Source organism: Mauremys reevesii, linkage group 6 (assembly GCF_016161935.1).
Source record: "Mauremys reevesii isolate NIE-2019 linkage group 6, ASM1616193v1, whole genome shotgun sequence".
Classification (NCBI taxonomy): Eukaryota; Metazoa; Chordata; order Testudines; family Geoemydidae; genus Mauremys; species Mauremys reevesii.
In genome coordinates, this window is record NC_052628.1 from 48,057,435 (window position 1) to 48,075,828 (window position 18,394).

General features: G+C 46.9%; 1 protein-coding gene across 1 annotated transcript in view; it reads left to right on the top strand.

The window, feature by feature from the left end:
• The window catches only part of FAM151B (family with sequence similarity 151 member B), an 84,102-nt gene that overhangs the window by 33,748 nt on the left and 31,960 nt on the right, over positions 1 to 18,394 (top strand). The gene's annotated exons all lie outside the window — the stretch shown is intronic.

Below are 18,394 nucleotides of genomic sequence, written 5' to 3' on the forward strand. Positions count from 1 at the left end.
AATAATAATTCTTTATCTTTTGTCCATTTGGAGGCATACCATGCTATGAAAGCACATGAAGGGCTTTTCCCTAAAATTTGTGTACAGTTATTTATTCCAGTTTAATTTCATACACAAATCCCTCCTCGTATGTACCATAGCATAGGTTTACCTTTCCCTTGGCCATAATTTATAATTGTCTTATTTTGCTGTGTCAATGACATATCGATTATATGTGCCCATGTTTCTCCCTTGTTTACCCAAATCCATTGACACTTCTGTCCACTTAATATTATAGAAATTTGGATAATTTTCCGTTTATCACATGGAGTTAGGTGGGTTTATCCATTGAGTATGACCCTCTTTCATATTTAATATTTTGGTTTGATGTACTAAACTCCATTTCTTCTTATCTATATCCGAGGACCATTCACACGTCATTGTAATATTATTTTTCCCTTCTTTTGCCTGGATGCTATTTGTTGGTATTTTAATTACAAAAGGGATACTATTATCTTTTCTGGGGCTACCAAGCGACTATCATAACGTGAGAGTATTTCAAACTTGTCTATTTAGTGCACATCACCATTGTCTGGTTCTTACTGCCTTTCCCCGTATTGCACTTTTTCCTTCTATAGCTGCCCATTCACATTTTGTTGACTCTGGTGAGGGATGGTCATGGGACCCTAAGGTTCCCTTGCTTAGAGGGGCAAATATTGTCTGTAATAAGCGTTTTGCCTGAGTGATTTTGTGCAATAACATTTATAGCCCTTATAGGTCCCATTCAGATTTTTATTATTCTGAAGTTTTGCACTTATTTCTGGAATTGTAAACAACACCCCCCCCCACACACACACACACACATTACTATTGGCAATAGCCATGGGCGGCAGGTGAAGCTTCCACTCAGGGAGGTTATCTCCCAGTCCTCCTCCTTCTGCCCGCGGCCCCAGTCACACTCCACCCCCGCTCCGCCCCAGGCCCTGCCCCTCCCCACTCGCCTCATGCCTCCTTCCTCTCCTCCTGCCCCATCCCACCTAGCAAGCAGGGGGGACTGAGCAAGGAAAGGGGGACTGGATGAGGGGAGCGGGGAGGAGAAGCGGAGAGGATGAACCCGGCGAGCAGCGACTGAGGCTGGGGCGGGGGAGGAAACCCACGCAGCAAGCAGGGAGGGGGCTGAGTGGGACTGCGGTGAGCGGCAGGGGAGCTGGGCAGGGGGAGGAGTGGAGAGGAGGAACCTGGCGAGCAGTGGCTGGGATGGAGAGGAGGAAACCCACACAGCAAGTGGGAGTAGGGTGCTGAACAGGGAGAGGGGGACTGCGGCGAGCGGCAGGAGGCTGAGCAGGGAGAAGGAGGAAGAGTGGAGAAGAGGAACTGGCAAGGGAAGTGGCTGGGCAAGGAGAACAAGTGGGAGAGGAGAGTGGGGACTGGACATGGGGAGGGGGCCAAGCAGGGTGGGAGCCGAGCGGGGAAGAGAGGAGGAACTGGTAACGGCAAGTGGCAGTGGGGATCTCCGGAGGGGGAGTTGGAGATGGAGTGCTGGAGACTGGAGCAGCGGCGGCTGCAGAGAATGATGAGCTTCAGCTTTTATATGCCCCATGCAGGTTCCGGGGTGGCTGAGGAGGCTGTACCTGCTACTCAGCTTCCTGGGTTCATTAGTAATTTCTCTGGGGAGTCAAATGGACCCACGAAGCTGAATAGCAGATACAGCCTCCTCAGCTGCCCTGGAACCTGCAGAGAGCATAATAAATAAGAAAAAACTTGCGGCGGAATGCAGAAGCCCGCTTCAAGCAGGGAGGGGAAAAGGTGGGGTCAGCATGGCCCAGGCATTTGGCAGCAGCGGCTGTGCTAGGGAAGCCTTCCCTGGCCTATTATACCTGCCACCCACGACAATAGCCATTTGATTGAACTTGGTCCATTCAATTGTCATTTTTGATTTCTTTGCATCCAAATTTGCACACTAGCAGAATCCAGCAGTAGCCACAAATACCCAGAAGAGCCAGGATGAATAGAACTGCATCTTTCACCATTTGGCTTTTCTTGTCTGTCTGTAGAGAATAAATAAAGACCTTTTTTTTTTTATATATATTTATTTATTTATATACTTATGACTATATATATATATTATATATATATATACATACAATACATTCTCTTTACCTATATATAACTCTACTATTTTTAACTATTATTAAACTATTACTAATACATATACTAACCAACTATTTTAATACAATAATACTATGACTATCTATTTTAACAATTTTTCCCCCTGTTAATTGGTATTCCAGAATATTCTGTTCCCCACATTGATCAGACAATCCAGCATTCCTATAATATCCACCCTGATTATTGCATATGACCTTTCCTCCCGGTCCATCAGGCCAAGCCGGACATTATTCAATTGTTGGAATCCTACATTAATTGATATTGGTCTGGTTAGGGATATTGGGGTCTGTCCTCCTAAAGCTCTCATAACCCTATATAAGAACATAAGAATAGCCATACTGGATCAGACTAAAGGTCCATCTAGCCCAGTATCCTGTCTTCTGACAGTGGCCACTACCAGGTGCCCCAGAGGGAATGAACAACACAGGAAATCATCAAGTGATCCATCCCCTGTTGCCCATTCCCAGCTTCTGGCAAACATCCGAGGCATACTGCACAAAGTCAAAGCCTATTGCTGTGTTGAAAATTGAAATATTAGATCCCATATCTAAGTAACAGAGCATTTCCTTCTCTGCTGAATTAACTGTTATTGGGATCAAAGGTCTTCCAGATGGGTCCAAAAACAGCTGGGCTATCACCATAGGTGGCACCTGCTCCTCCTCTGGCTCTTCGTCTATGCCACTATCCTCGTCTTCTGCAGCTGCTATTAATTCTAATAGTTCATCTACGGGCATATCTAACTTTCCCTGTCCATTTAATTCTGGGAGGTCCTCAAACCCCTCTCCTGCCATGCTTCCTTTCCTTCCTCTCTCTCTCTCTCTCTCTCATTTTTCTTTATTTCTTTCTGCCTTTCTCTATTAAATTTAAACAAAAAATGACCACACACATTTTATTATTATTATATATTATTATTTTATACACATCCCCTTTTTTTGGATTAAATCTTGCATTACTCTATTGCAGTGGTTCCCAAACTTTAACAACCCACAACTTTAACAATTGTGAAATCTAGTGAACCCGCCCCTAAAAATGAATATTTCCAGAGATTTAAGTTTAATTTCCTCAGTGTGATGGATGCAGTTACTTTGCTCTGCATAGCTCTTGGAAGTCTGGAACCACTGGAGAAAGATAAAGTCTCAGGTCTGGTTTGGCATCAAGTCTGTTTCTGTATTTGGTTTTCAGATGTACATATGAGGAAAATGCTTTCTCGCATAAGTATGTTGTTGAAAATGGTAACAAAACTGCAGTAGCTTTTTCTGCCAGAAGGGGGTACTCGTTTCTTAAACTCAGCCAAAAGTTGATCAATGACAGATTTCTGAAACTCCTTTTCAGTTCGTAATCACAGGAGATCTCAGTCAATTTCTCTTTTTCCTCAGTGTTCAATATCTGTGTTGAGAAAGTGGTATAATCAAAAGGTTTGTGAATCCAGTCATTATCGCCTGACATAGCTGGAAACTATTTCCTGAAACTTGTGCATAGTCCTTTTAGGTGTGCAGTTATATTCGTTTTAGTGCACTGATCCAACTGAAGTTTATGTTCTGCCAAGAAGTAATGAAGATTACTGCAACTTCTTTATCATGGATTCAACTTGCTCTTGCACATTGAAAGCTGTTATATTGAGGCCTTGAAGAGATAAATTTAGGTAATTAATTCTTGAGAAATTAGTGGTGGCCATGTTGGATTTTTAACTACAAACTATCATTAATTATAATTTCTCTAAAGCCTCTAGCTTAAATCTAACTACTGTTTCTTGCAAACTAATGCACGCTGATATTAACACTATCTTTGAAATGCTTATTAGGAGAGGTGAATTGTTAGATGTTTCTCACTCCCGCCCTCCCATCAGTATCTCTCTCCAGGGTGCTATAATGTAAACTACACAGAAGTTAAGCAAGTGAAAAAGAAAGGTAAAAGAGAGTCTCTGGTAACATCTGCATTATTTGCTGCACAGGGTAAACAGTTGTTCACATATTGCTCTATATCCACCCTGATGTTTGGCCACCATCCTGCCATTCGTAACCTACTGAGAGTCTTATCTATTCCTAAATGCCCATTATCATGAACTAGAGAGATCATTTCAGATCTAATTTCCATTGGAACCACTCACACAGACATATTATACTCCATTTTAGTAGCTAGTACCAATCTCTTTCATGCTGCCAAATTTTCCATCCCAGGTGTTTTTCTTTTGACACCAGTTTTTTTTTATTTCAGGATCTTGTCTTTGTAAAGCTACTAAATCAATTTCTTCTATCTTTTCTCCCTCTATTTTTGTTATTGGGGCCAACTGCAATTGCGGTTGCCATATCATCCCCTCCTTGGCTCCCTTTTTAGCCTGTTCATCTGCCTTCTTATTCCACTGAGCTCCCTCAACAGTTTTCTTATGGGCTTTTACTTTTTCCATTAGTACTGATTATGTTTTTCTTTGAGTGATTGCTCATGCGTATTCCACAGCATGCACACCTACTGTGTATTCCACAGTAGGTGTGTGTGCTCACCACGTGCACCGGTGCCGGACGTTTTTCCCCTAGCAGTACCTGTAGGGGCGAGCGTCGCCTGCCTGCCATCGGCAGCCCTGCTGGGTCCCTGCAGGGTCCTTTAAAGCACTGCCGCGGCAAAAGGACACTGCTGCAGCAGCACTTTAACTTCCCTGCCCCTTTTCACCCGCCCTGGACTGCTGACGGGGGGACCAAAGGAGCAGCTACCCCAGGGCCGGTGATTTAAAAGGGCCCGGGGCTCCGGCCACTGACCCCAGCCCTGCCCTTCCACCTGAGGCCCTGCCTCCTCTGGGGGCAGTGGGGGCAGCTGCCCCCACATACTGGTAAGAGAGAAATTTTACTTTCACCCCAAATGTATTATAATTAAAGTAAAACAGAAACTGACTTTGAGTTTGCCACTGCTTAAAATTTATTTTTGAATGAAAGCAACTGCCACCCACCACTTTTTTAAAAACAATATTCTCTGTGGTTATCTTCAATATTCAGCTTCTGAATTATTTTATATATTTTTAAGTGTAATTTTCTTCCAGCGTAATTATAACCTTTTTTGTTGTTTTTATCACCCAGCTGTCTGTGATCACAGGCCCTTTGTTAAGGCTGTAATAGATTTATTTCTGCACTTAACTTTCCATTAGATTTGTTTGATGTTATCTCATCAAGCTCATGTGCACAAAGCTTTCACTTGTGATTTTTATTGTGTTATGTTTGGAAACTGGAAAATTTAATTCCAACTCCTGTTACATGTTATCTGTTTCATATCAACATTGTTTTTGCAACAGCAGGCTATATTAGAATCTTTCAGGTCCCTTTGTGCAGTCTCATGTGTTGTGCTGCCTGTCAGTACCTGGCCCAGTCCAGGGAAGCTGATGATCTAACCAGCGGACCAAATTCGGTGATGAATCCTGGTCATATATCACCTGAAACATGTTGCATGTATGCTAAGATCCTTACATAGTGACTTTCCTCAGCCACTCTTTTGAAACGTACCAACAAGTCTCTAATACAATTTATGTCATGAATGTTTGAAAAGACAGAGCTAGTTAATTAGACAGTCTAAATAAAATGAATTTAATAACTTTGTGGAAAATTTACTTTCAAACAAAATTGTACAAATTACTAGAATACTGGATTCAGCATGCTTGGGTTGTTTTTTTAAATTAGGATGGTTATATTAATTGCTACCTATACTGCATCAGATGACACACAACTGCTGGATGCTGTGGTGGTGGTGTCCAGAAAGTTAATGCTGTATTGAAATTGACATGAAAAATTACCATTCCAAAAAGTATCCTGCTGCCTCTAAACTTGTGGACAGTTCCATAAAATGTACTCAGAGAAGTTCTCTTCAATCACCTTCTGTCATTCACAACAGCAATGACAGATGCTGCCAACACAGGTTGGGATGCCCATTGAGGCAGTCTCACAGCTCAAGGTCTTTGGAATACTGACAACAAAAATTGTAACATATATCAGGTGGAATTAAGAGAGGGCATTGGGCATGATATAGGTGATCACAGACTACAATGTTTTGCATAAACAAGCAAAGCAGTGCTCATCATTCCCAACTATGCAGCAGAGCAGTAAAAGTATGGGAATTCTGCCTTACACAGGAGCTTAACCCTGTAGTGATGCATCTGGTGGGGCAACAGAATGGTCTGACAAACCAACTGAATAGACAAAAGGTGGATGATCACAAATGGTCATTCAAAGACACAGCGATACATGAAGTCTTCTCTTATTGGGGTCAACCCCAGACACAACCAGACTGGGATTGGATATTTTGCTTGAGGTCATGGAAAATGTGATCGATCCAGCTCTGATGCCTTTCTCCAAGCCTTGGAACCACATTCTCCTATGTGCGTTTCCTCCAATCCCCCATTACAGAGAGTAATAGACAAGAAGCAATATTCTTTATTTCATTTATCTATTAAGACAGTTTTTCTTATTGCTTTTACATCTGCAAGGAGAATAAGTGAGTTACAGGCACTTCCATTCACAGTGCTTCTTAAAAATAAAGTAGTTTTACATTCTGATCCAAAATTTCTTCCAGAAGTGTTTACAGATTTCCATCTCACTCAGTCCATAAACATACTATTTTATCCCCCATACCTCATACACGTAAGTGGGAGATAGATTAATATACTCTAGATATAAAAAGAACTTTAGCCTATTACCTTGATAGGACTAAAAGTTTTAGACATCAAAACTACCAGTATTTGTGACTTATGCATGTAATACTAAAGGGCAGATAATATCACCACAATCATTAGCTAGATGGGTTTGATCAAGTATATTACTCATTAGTCCTGCAGTCCAGAACAGATGCTCAATTTGATAGACCTGTATTGCAATAATTTTTTTATGAACATTTCTCATCCCACTTTCCTGTATAGCACTGCATACTGGGCGTATGTAGAGGTCACTTGAAGAAGAAACAGAGGTCACTTATCTGTCATTGGAGTTCTTCGAGATGTACCTTTACATAGTCACACACCTTGATCATCTTCCCTTCTTCCTCAGAGTCTTAATTTTGATTCATTTAGAGGAAGCAGTAGGAAGAAACTGAGGCTGTAGTTGTGCCTTTTTATAGCCACTCTCTTAGGCCTGGTCTACACTAGGACTTTAATTCGAATTTAGTAGCGTTAATTCGAATTAACCGCGCACCCGTCCACACCAGGAAGCCATTTAATTCGACCTAGAGGGCTCTTTAGTTCGAATTCGGTACTCCACCCCGACGAGGGGAGTAGTGCTAAATTCGACATGGCTATGTCGAATTAGGCTAGGTGTGGATGCAAATCGAACTTAGTAGCTCCGGGAGCTATCCCACACTGCACCACTCTGTTGACGCTCTGGACAGCAGTCCGAGCTCAGATGTTCTGATCAGCCATACAGGAAAAGCCCCGGGAAAATTTGAATTCCTTTTCCTGTCTGGCCAGTTTGAATCTCATTTCCTGTGTGGACGTCGTGGCGAGCTCAGCAGCACTGGCAGCGATGCAGAGCTCTCCAGCAGAGGAGTCCATGCAATCTCAGAGTAGAAAGAGGGCCCCAGCATGGACTGACCGGGAAGTCTTGGATCTGATCGCTGTGTGGGGCGATGAGTCTGTGCTTTCGGAGCTGCGCTCGAAAAAACGGAATGCAAAGACCTACGAGAAGGTCTCCAAAGCCATGGCACTCAGAGGATACAGCCAGGATGCAACGCAGTGCCGCGTGAAAATCAAGGACCTGAGACAAGGCTACCAAAAAATCAAAGCGGCAAACGGACGCTCTGGAGCCCAGCCCCAGACATGCCGCTTCTACGAGGCACTGCATGCCATTCTCGGTGGCTCTGCCACCACTGCCCCACCAGTGACCGTGGACTCTGAGGATGGGATAGTGTCGACGGGCAGTTCCTCGGCGATGTTCGCGGATGGGGAAGATGAGGAAGGGTTTGTGGAGGACGAGGCAGGCGACAGCGCTTACAATACTGCTTTCCCCGACAGCCAGGATCTCTTCATCACCCTCACAGAGATCCCCTACCAACCTCCCGGCCGTTAACCCGGACTCTGAATCAGGGGAAGGATCAGTCGGTAAGTGCTATAAACATGTAAACATTTATTTTTTAACAAAACAGGAATAAAAACTATATGAAAAGGTCAATGCATATAGGGATCGAACAGAAATCCTCTTGGGACAGTTCCACGAAGCTCTCGTAGAGGTACTCGAAAAGCCTCCGCAGGAGGTTCCTGGGGAGAGGTGCCTTATTGGGTGCTCTGTGGAAGCACACTCTTCCGCGCCAGGCCATCCTGAGATATAGTGGGAGCATTGCCTCGACCAGCATGGCAGCATAGGGCCCTGGTCTGTGCAGGGATTCACGCAGCATGCGCTCTCTGTTTCTCCTGCTGACCCGCCTCAGGGTGATCTCGCTCGGCGACTGCTGCATCTAATTAGGGGAATTACTTTAATGTTACTATTGTGAATGCTTGACTTTTCCTTTGCATAACAATGACCGTCGTTTAACAGCCACGTGGTGGAGGCTGCAGAGGAAAAGCATACAGGGATCTTTCCCGGGGACAGCCGCGAGGGGCTGGAACAGGGTCAGACTTTATGCTTTCCAGATTGCCTGCAGCAGGAGGGCACTGCTATCCATTAACTGTTAAGCAGCCTAAAGTTTACGGCTTACCAGGCCTGGCTGCTATACGGATTCTGCTGTCCTGCCCCGCTTGTCCGATCTCCAGTGCAAGACCCCAGGCAATGAAAGCGAATGCCGAAAATTCGAACTTGTCCTGAGAGCACATGAGATTAGGTGCCCTGTATGGTCTTGTTCACAGAAACTGAGTAGACTGTGTTCAGTGTTCGCAAACATGTATCTTTGCAAGGAAATCACTTCCTTTTTCCCATCACACAGCTGCGGCTCTTTCTCGAACTGCCCCGGCATCCCCCTCACAGAGGCTGGCACAGATTAGGCGGCGAAAGAAAAAGACTCAGGACGAGATGTTTGCTGAACTGATGGCCTGCTCCAGAGCCGAGGCGGCCCAGCAGAGCCAGTGGAGGGAGACCCTCTCTCAGCAGCAGCGCTCACACAGCGAATGGGAGGACAGGTGGCGGCAGGAAGACCAGCAGGCGACTCAAACGCTGCTTGGACTAATGAGGGAGCAAACGGACACGCTCCGGCGCCTTGTGGATGTTCTGCAGGACCACAGGCAGGAGCAGAGAGCCCCCCTGAACTGTATCTGCAACCACCCTCCCCCGCCACAAAGTCCTGTCCCCCCCTCACCCAAAATCACAAGAAGGAGGGGCGGTAGGGGCCGTGAAAACTGTCACTCCACCCCAGCAGAGCGCTCATGTACCAAACAGCTCTCATTCCCTACAGTATGAGAATTGCTTCCCTTCCTGGCTCACCCGATCCCAAATCCCAGTTTCATCCCCCAACTGTGTAGTTGAGTATTAAAAATAGTTTGCTGTTCATTACTGTTTCCGTCATGTTTCTTTGCAGAAGACTTTGTGTGAAGGGGGGGGAGGGGTTTGTTAATTACATAGGACAGCCACCATTAACAGGGTACAGACATGGGGGCAGGATCAACAGCAGGTCACACACAGAGTGCAGTCACTAGGCACCCGGGTCACTGTGGGAGGTGTCTGCTGCCCCAGGTCAGTCTGGGAGGTGTATGCTGCCCCAGGGTCCGAGCGCCTGGCATCCACAAATGGCAAGGCAGGCTGCCCGTACCATGCCCTTCCACCCTAGCCATGAACTTCTCCGATGCCCTGAGCCCCAGCCAGAGCCATCATCCCCCTACACCTACTCACCCTTCCCACACACCCCTCACTCCTTCCTGCAAACCCACCCCTTCCTGCACCCCCTCCTGTAACCCTCCGCTGTAGGAGCAGGAGCCTGTCAGTCCTCGAGTGTAGAAGCGGTCTGTACATCACTGCACACCGTACCCACCACAGTCTGCGTCCCTGTTTGAACCCTTTAACGCGAATTCGTTAGTAAAGAAAACTTTGTGAATTAAAAATGTTCCAATAAATTTATTTTTAAACGTCTGTTGGAAGGGGGGAAACCTGGGGAACGGGGTATGTAACCGCTGAAAAAAGTGAATAGTAAGTGAAACAGGGGCAGGTTCAGCTTCTCTGTAAAGAGACTGGACAGTCATAGGTTACCCTGCTCTCTGAGGAACCTAGCTTTCAAAGCCTCCCGGATGCACAGCGCTTCCCGCTGGGCTCTTCTAATGGCACAGGTGTCTGGCTGAGCGTAATCAGCAGCCAGGCGATTTGCCTCAACCTCCCATCCCGCCATAAAGGTCTCCCCCTTGCTCTCACAGAGATTGTGGAGCACACAGCAAGCTGCAATAACAATGGGGATATTGGTTTCGCTGAGATCCGAGCGAGTGAGTAAGCTCCGCCATCTCCCCTTGAGACGTCCGAAAGCACTCTCCACCACCATTCTGCACTTGCTCAGCCGGTAGTTGAAGAGCTCCTTGTCCCTGTCCAGGGCGCCTGTATAGGACTTCATGAGCCAGGGCATTAGCGGGTAGGCTGGGTCCCCGAGGATCACTGTAGGCATCTCCACATCCCCAACAGTTATTTTGTGGTCCGGGAAGAAACTACCTTCCTGCAGGCGTCTAAACAGACCAGAGTTCCTGAAAACACGCGCGTCATGAACCTTGCCCGGCCACCCGACGTAAATGTTGGTAAAACGTCCCCTATGGTCCACCAGTGCTTGCAGCACCATTGAAAAGTAGCCCTTTCAGTTAATGTACTGGCTGGCCTGGTGGGCTGGTCCCAGGATAGGGATGTGAGTGCCATCTATAGCCCCACCGCAGTTTGGGAATCCCATCGCGGCGAAGCCATCTATGACGACCTGGACGTTTCCCAGGGTCACTACCTTTGAGAGCAGTAGGTCAACGATTGCGTGGGCTACTTGCATCACAGCAACCCCCACGGTAGATTTGCCCACGCCAAAGTGGTTCGCTACTGACCAGTAGCTGTCTGGTGTGGCAAGTTTCCAGAGGGCTATGGCCACTCGCTTCTGCACAGTCAGGGCTGCTCGCATCCAGGTGTCCTGGCGCTTCAGGGCAGGGGCCAGCAAGTCACACAGTTCAAGGAAAGTGCCCTTACGCATCCTGAAGTTTCGCAGCCACTGTGATTCATCCCAGACCTGCAGCACTATGCGGTCCCACCAGTCCGTGCTTGTTTTCCGGGCCCAGAATCGCCGTCCCATAGCATGAACGTGACCCATTGCCACCATGATCTCCGCGGCGCGGGATCCTGTGCTTTGTGAGAGGTCTGTGCCACTCTGACACTTCATGTCCTCACCGCGCTGCCGGAGCCTCCTCGCCCGATTTCTCAGCAGCTGACTGTGGAAGAGGTGGACGATAAGGTGCGAGGAGTTGACAACGGCCATAAGTGCAGCGATGATCGCAGTGGGCTCCATGCTCGCAGTGCTGTGGCGTCCGCGCTGTCACTGACCAGAAAAGTGCGGTAACAGATTTCCCGCCGGCGCTTTCAGGGAGAGAGGGCGGGAGTGACGGTTGAATGACAACAGTTACCCAAAACCACCCTCGACACATTTTTCCCCCAGCAGGCATTGGGGGCTCTACCCAGCATTCCAATGGGCAGCGGGGACTGTGGGATAGCTTCCCACAGTGCACCACTTCCAAAGTCGACGCTTGCCCCGTTAGTGTGGACTCACAAAGTCAAATTAGTGTCCTTAGTGTGGATACACAAATTCGAATTCATAAGGTCGAATCCACAAATTCGACCTAAGTTAAATCGAACTACTCTTGTTGTGTAGACATACCCTTAGACTGTTCAGGAGCACACTGGAGACAGGAATGGTGTGTGAGCACTCCAATGAGCACTGTTAACTAAGTTCCACCGTCTGAGCTGCCTATGACTGGTGGAATGTTAATGTGCAGAGGCCACTCAAAGAACTCGAGTTACTACAGGTGAATAACCTTTATTACAAACTTGCCTGTGCATTTACTGAATTTTAAGAGATACAATTATTTCCATTACTATGATGCTTGGAGAAAACAGATTACATGCTTATGTTTAGTTGCTTATTTAATTATATGAAATGTTCAAGCTAAGGAATTTCTGAGAGATCTTTGCTTTCTGTCAACCCATGATAAGCACCAAGTCTCAAAAAGGAGATACTATTCTGGTATAGAGAATATCCTTATCTTAAAAAAATAAAGTTTGTAAAATATTCATTTTAAAAGAAAGACCTAGTTGTGTAAAATAACGTAAGGCTATTCTCTATTCCACAGGCGTAATGGTTGGGATGTGTTATCACAGCAATAAAGTCACAAAAATGGCCTTTTTTACCCCCTTTCCCTTTTGCAAAGAAAACCATTAGTTTAAACCCACACAAAGAACTCCTGAAATATGCTTGTTGAAACTGACTTGTTTTATAAACACTGTCTTAATTCTTTGAACTTTTAAGGAGAATATTTAGGATTGAGAAATGTTTTACAGAAGACATTCAGAAATCCCATGATTCTGCTCTCTCTGTCCCAAGCTGCTCCTCTGTCTGGGTGGGCTAGTCCCATTTTTGAATTGCTGTCAGCCAACATGGACACAACAATACACCACACAGGCATAGACGGCAGGTTCGTATAATTTTTGGTGGGGCCCAAAATGGTGGTCTCCCGCTCTCACCCTGTAAGCGGATATAAAATGAAGCTACAATACCACAAGATTACAAGGGTCAATTAAAAGTGGAAAGTCAGAAGCAGCACTTGCCTATTAATACCCAATATACGGTATTAAATTTTGTTGCACCTGTTGTGACAAAGTGGGAATGTTCTTAATGTTTTCTCTGAATACTGTGTGGGTGCCTCAGTTTCCCCTGCAAAGTGCCAACTGACGGTGTTGGGGACAAAGAGATCAGGTGGCCTCCTTGTCCGGAAGAGACACAAAGGTCAGATGAGGGAGTGTCAGTTTGGAGCTGGCTGGGGAAATCGGGAGAGGCCCAGAACTTGGGTCTGGGCTCCCACCCCCAAGATGGACCTAACTGAGGGGTCCTGTTTTCTGTACTTACAAGCTCTGTTTTAGACTGTATCCCTGTCATCTAATAAACCTTCTGTTTTACTGTCTGGCTGAGAGTCACATCTGACTGCGGAGTTGGGGTGCAGGGACCTCTGGTTGCCCCAGGACCTGCCTGGGCAGACTCGCTGCGGAAAGTGCACAGTGTGGAAGGGCATGCTGAATGCTCCGAGGTCAGACCCAGGAAGGTGTAAGCTTCTTGCCCTGGAGACAGTATGCTCAGAGAGGAAGCTCCCCCAGAGTCCTGACTGGCTTTGTTTGGAGTTGTTCCAAAGCATCCCAGCATCCCCTTCCACACCATGCGCTTCCCGGAAGTCTGCACAGGCACTGACACTCCCTCCTCTGGCCTTTGTCTCTTTTCCAAGCATTAGGAGGCCACCTGATCTCTTTGTTCTCCAACACCTTCAGTTTGCACCTTGCAGGAGAGTGGCCCAGGCCATCAGTTGCCTGGAGACAGGGTGTCAGCCATTCTCTGTGCAGACAGCATCACACTGGCCCTCTGGGGCTTTACAACAATCACCCCCCCTTATCCCACCATCTAGAGCTTTAAGAAATGCATTGGGGAAACTGAGGCACACAGACAGTATTCAGAGAAAACACCTGTATACGACCAGTTACATATTTTGAAGGGTGTAAAGTAATCAAATATTGTGCTAAATACAATGATACTCCAAACACCTTCAGTTGGCACCTTGCAGGAGAGTGGCCCAGGCCATCAGTTGCCTGGAGACAGGGTGTCAGCCATTCTCTGTGCAGACAGCATCACACTGGCCCTCTAGGGCTTTACAACAATCACACCCCCTTATCCCACCATCTAGAGCCTTAAGAAATGCATTGGGGAAACTGAGGCACACAGACAGTATTCAGAGAAAACACCTGTATACGACCAGTTACATACTTTGAAGGGTGTAAAGTAATCAAATATTGTGCTAAATACAATGATACTCCAAACTGACCACCAAATTTAAGTTGCATGTTTTTCCCCTCAGGTGAGGGTTCTGGGGTGGGGCTGGGGATGAGGGGTTCACAGTGCAGGAGCGTGCTCGGTGCTGGGGTTCAGGCTTTGGGGTGAGGCAGGGCTGAGGATGAGGAACTTGGGGTGCAGACAGGCTGCCCCAGGGCTAGGGCCAGAGAGGACTCCCCATCACCACCACTGGCAGCAGCAAGCTCCAGGGGAGGGACCCCTCCTGCCCCCCATGGCACACACACTCTGCACATGCTCCTAGAGCCCCTCTCAGGTCCAGAAAGCTCCCTCCCTATGATGGGTACTGGGGGGGGGCACAGGTGGCCTTCCATGTTGCTGCCCCTCACCATAACTTCACTGTGGAGGGGGGATGGGGCTGCCCCTTGCCCAGCATGGGGCAGAAGTGGGGTAGGCAGGGTGGTGGCTGGCTATGGGGTGGGGGAGCAGGGTGTCATAAAATTCACCCAAGCCCCAGCTGCTCAGGTCTAGGAAGCCTCCCTCTCCCATCCCTCCTGTGGCGGGTGGGTTGGTGGGTGCTGGGGAAGGGGGCATTGCCTTCACATGTGGCTTCCTGCCTCCCCTGTGCAGCCTGCTGCGCCTCACTGGGGGTAGGAGTAGGGGCTGGGACTGGGGCTGGGGCAGGGGGGGGAATCATAGGGTCAAACACAATAAAAAATCATAGGGTCAAACTCACAGAAGCCCCAACTGCTGCTAAGGTGAATGATGTCTGTCTCCTGGCCCGTTTGTGTCTCCTCCAGGTCTTCAGCAGTCGTTAGCACATTCCTCTTACGCCTAGCACATTCCTCTTACACCGGTCTCCGCCACTCTGGATTCGGGGATCTGAACCCGACTCCCTTTTGATCGGTCGTTAGCACATTCCTCTTATGCTAATGCTGCAGCCCTTAGGCTACCGGCAGCAGCAGCAAAGGAGAGTGAGAGAGACGTGCTGTGTGCTCTCTTTACATTCAGGCAGGAAAACTCTGGGGAGGGGGAAAAATCTAATATTTCCAAATATTGGTGGAGCAGAGACCCTGATTATGAATATTCCTGGGGCTTTAGCTCCAAGAGCCCATATAAGTTGGCGCCCATGCACACAGGTATACTGGTAACTTAGAAGACACTGAGGCTGCTTGGACTGTATTTTGGCTCTTGGAGCCATGTGACTTCAGTTTTGGACTTTGCCTGCCACAGCACCCAACAGATGATGATCTGGCTGCAACAGTAGATCTTCCAGCAGCAGAAGAAGGAAGATGAGAAAGACGCTGAGCTACTACAAGAGCCGTTCCTGGAGCAGCTTCACATGGCGCATCGCCATTTCTGTGCTCAGGAAACCAGTTTTGATTGGTGGAAAAGGATTGTTCTGCAGACATGGATGACCAGCAGTGGTAAGAGAATTTAAGGAGGGCAAAGGTGACCTTTTTTGAGATCTGTGTTCAGTTCATCCTGAGCTGCAGTGGCAGTGTATCAACATGCAGTGCCCATACTCATCAAGAATCAGGTTGCCACTGCCGTCTGGTAGCTGGCCACCCTTTATTGTTACTGGTCCATAGCCAACCAATTTGGAGTAGGGAGATTGACCGTTGGAGCCACTGTCATGTTTCATTTTTTGAATTTTCAGCAGCAGATGGAGCCAGCAAGGGAGCAAGTAGGTGGAGAGAAAGATCCTATCTTTTATTGAATTTTGACCCTCCATCCAAACTCAGGAAGCAACTATGGGCTCTGGCTGCTGCAATTAGCAGGTTGGAGTACAAACAACATGGATGTACCTGCTTTGCTTGCTTCTACCCTACCCCTTCATGATTCCAGTCACCAGGAGCATAAATATCCACCTTTGTAATCCTGACTCTAAGATAATCGCTTACCTGGACCTGGAAACTTTTTATATCCATGTATTGACATGGTTCAACAGGGAAGTGTGATTTTTGTTTTCTGTTTGAGGCACTCTCCCTACTAGTCATTTTTCCAATCTTCTCCCCACCCTCCTTTTTAATCTCCCTCCCTCACTCCCTTTTGTTTCATCCCCATCTAATTTCCTAGACTTGAGGTATATAGTAAATCTGGAAATATTCAATTCATTTGCCTTAAAGGTACACTTATAGACTCATAGGTATTAAGGTTAGAAGGGACCATCGTGATAATTTAATACGACCTGCAAATTGCAGGCCACAGAACCTCACCCATTCCTGAAATAGTCTCCTAACCTCTGGGTGAGTTACTGAAGTCCTCAAATATGGTTTAAAGACTTTAAGTTACAGAGAATTCACCATTACAGTAGTTTAAACCTGTAAGTGACCCATGCCTCATGCTGCAGAGGAAGGTGAACCCCCCCACAGGGTTTCTGCCAATCTGACCAGGGAGAAAATTCCTTCCTGATCCCAAATATGGCAATCTATTAGACCCTGATCACATGGGCAAGAACTGCCCGGCAGATACCTGATCTAAACAATGTAATGACAATTTCAGTTTAATGACAAATCTTTTCAATTCCCCAAGTGTAAAGAAATCTGATCTACTAAAACCCTATCCAAGAATGATTATTATTGGTTATGATTCACTAAATTACTGAGAATGTGTTTTTATGAGACTGTCAGATGTTTTCTCAATGCTCGTTCAGGTTCTTTTTTTAGTTTTTATTTTTGTTAAATGAGCTGAAATAAATATTATGTTGCTTGTGATGGGTTGTCTACCCCACACAAGGCTTGAAAGGGTGAAGATGGCCAGGGAGGCCAATTAGCTCCCCAGGCTGCACCTGGAGGAGGAGCCAGGGAGTAGGGGTAGATTAAATGATGCTCAGCTGGACAGGACTAGGAGGGGCCTGTACAAAGCCCAGGAGTCGGGGGCTGCAGGGGAGTCTGCAGTGGTCAGAAAAGGAAGCTATGTTTGTGGGTGCTGCAGAGATGAGAAATAAACACTCATTTAGGCAACTCAGTGACCAATCGGTGGACTGGCACCAGTCACTGAGATCTCCCTGACACAGTTTAGGAAGGCAGCAAGCCGGTCCCTTGTATCAAAATTTGAAAAACACTAGCCTAAAGTTACTCCCTGGGAGGAGGGAGTGAAAAGACTGGCAAACCCAGAGGAGTGGGGAGGGCCAGGAGGTATGGAAGCAGCTCAGGGAAAGGCAGCAAGTTGCAGGGAACGGACCTTGGCCGCTGTGTAGAGGATCTCTGAGCTGGAACCTGGAGTAGATGGTGGGCCTGGGTTCCCCTGGCTGCCACTGTAGGATTGGCACTGTGAGGCAGTGAAACATAAGACTGCCTGAGACTGCTTGAAACACTTCCCTCTGGAACAGGGAACCACAATTGTGACCTGGCCGGAGGGCTGAGTCACGAAGAAGACATTACAGTTCCTGGACCGAGAAAGGGGCTGCAAAAGAGAAAATGATGGAATGTAGCTGATGGAAGGGGTGTTGGCATGACCAAGCTAATCTGCAGAATCACCAGGAGGCAGTGCGTCCAGTGGTGTGTAGAGCAATCCCATCACACTGATTTACATTGCTGATGTAACTATTGGGCAATGACATTCACACTATAAGACAGCATGGACAAGGCTCTAGGAGGCAAAGTTGAGGCAGAACTGTTCTGCTAATGAACCCTTATCTGCAAATGATTTATTTATGTTGGAATAAGAATATTTAAACAATTTGTGTAATTTAGAATCATAGAATATCAGGGTTGGAAGGGACCTCAGGAGGTCATCTAGTCCAACCCCCTGCTCAAAGCAGGACCAAACCCAACTAAATCATCCCAGACAGGGCTTTGTCAAACTGGGCCTTAAAAACCTCTAAGGAAGGAGATTCCATCACCTCCCTAGGTAACCCATTCCAGTGATTTACCACCCTCCCAGTGAAAAAGTTTTTCCTAATATCCAACCTAAACCTCCCCCACTGCAACTTGAGACCATTACTCCTTGTTCTGTCATAAGGTACCACTGAGAACAGTCTAGATCCATCCTCTTTGGAACCCCTTTTCAGGTAGTTGAAAGCTGCTATCAAATCCCCCCTCATTCTTCTCTTCTGCAGACTAAATAATCCCAGTTCCCTCAGCCTCTCCTCATAAGTCATGTGCTCCAGCCCCTCACTCATTTTTGTTGCCCTCCACTGGACTCTCCAATTTTTCCACATCCTTCTTGTAGTGTGGGGCCCAAAACTGGACACAGTACTCCAGATGAGGCCTCACCTATGCCAAATAGAGGGGAATGATCACGTCCCTCGATCTGCTGGTGATGCTTCTACTTATGCAGCCCAAAATGCCGTTAG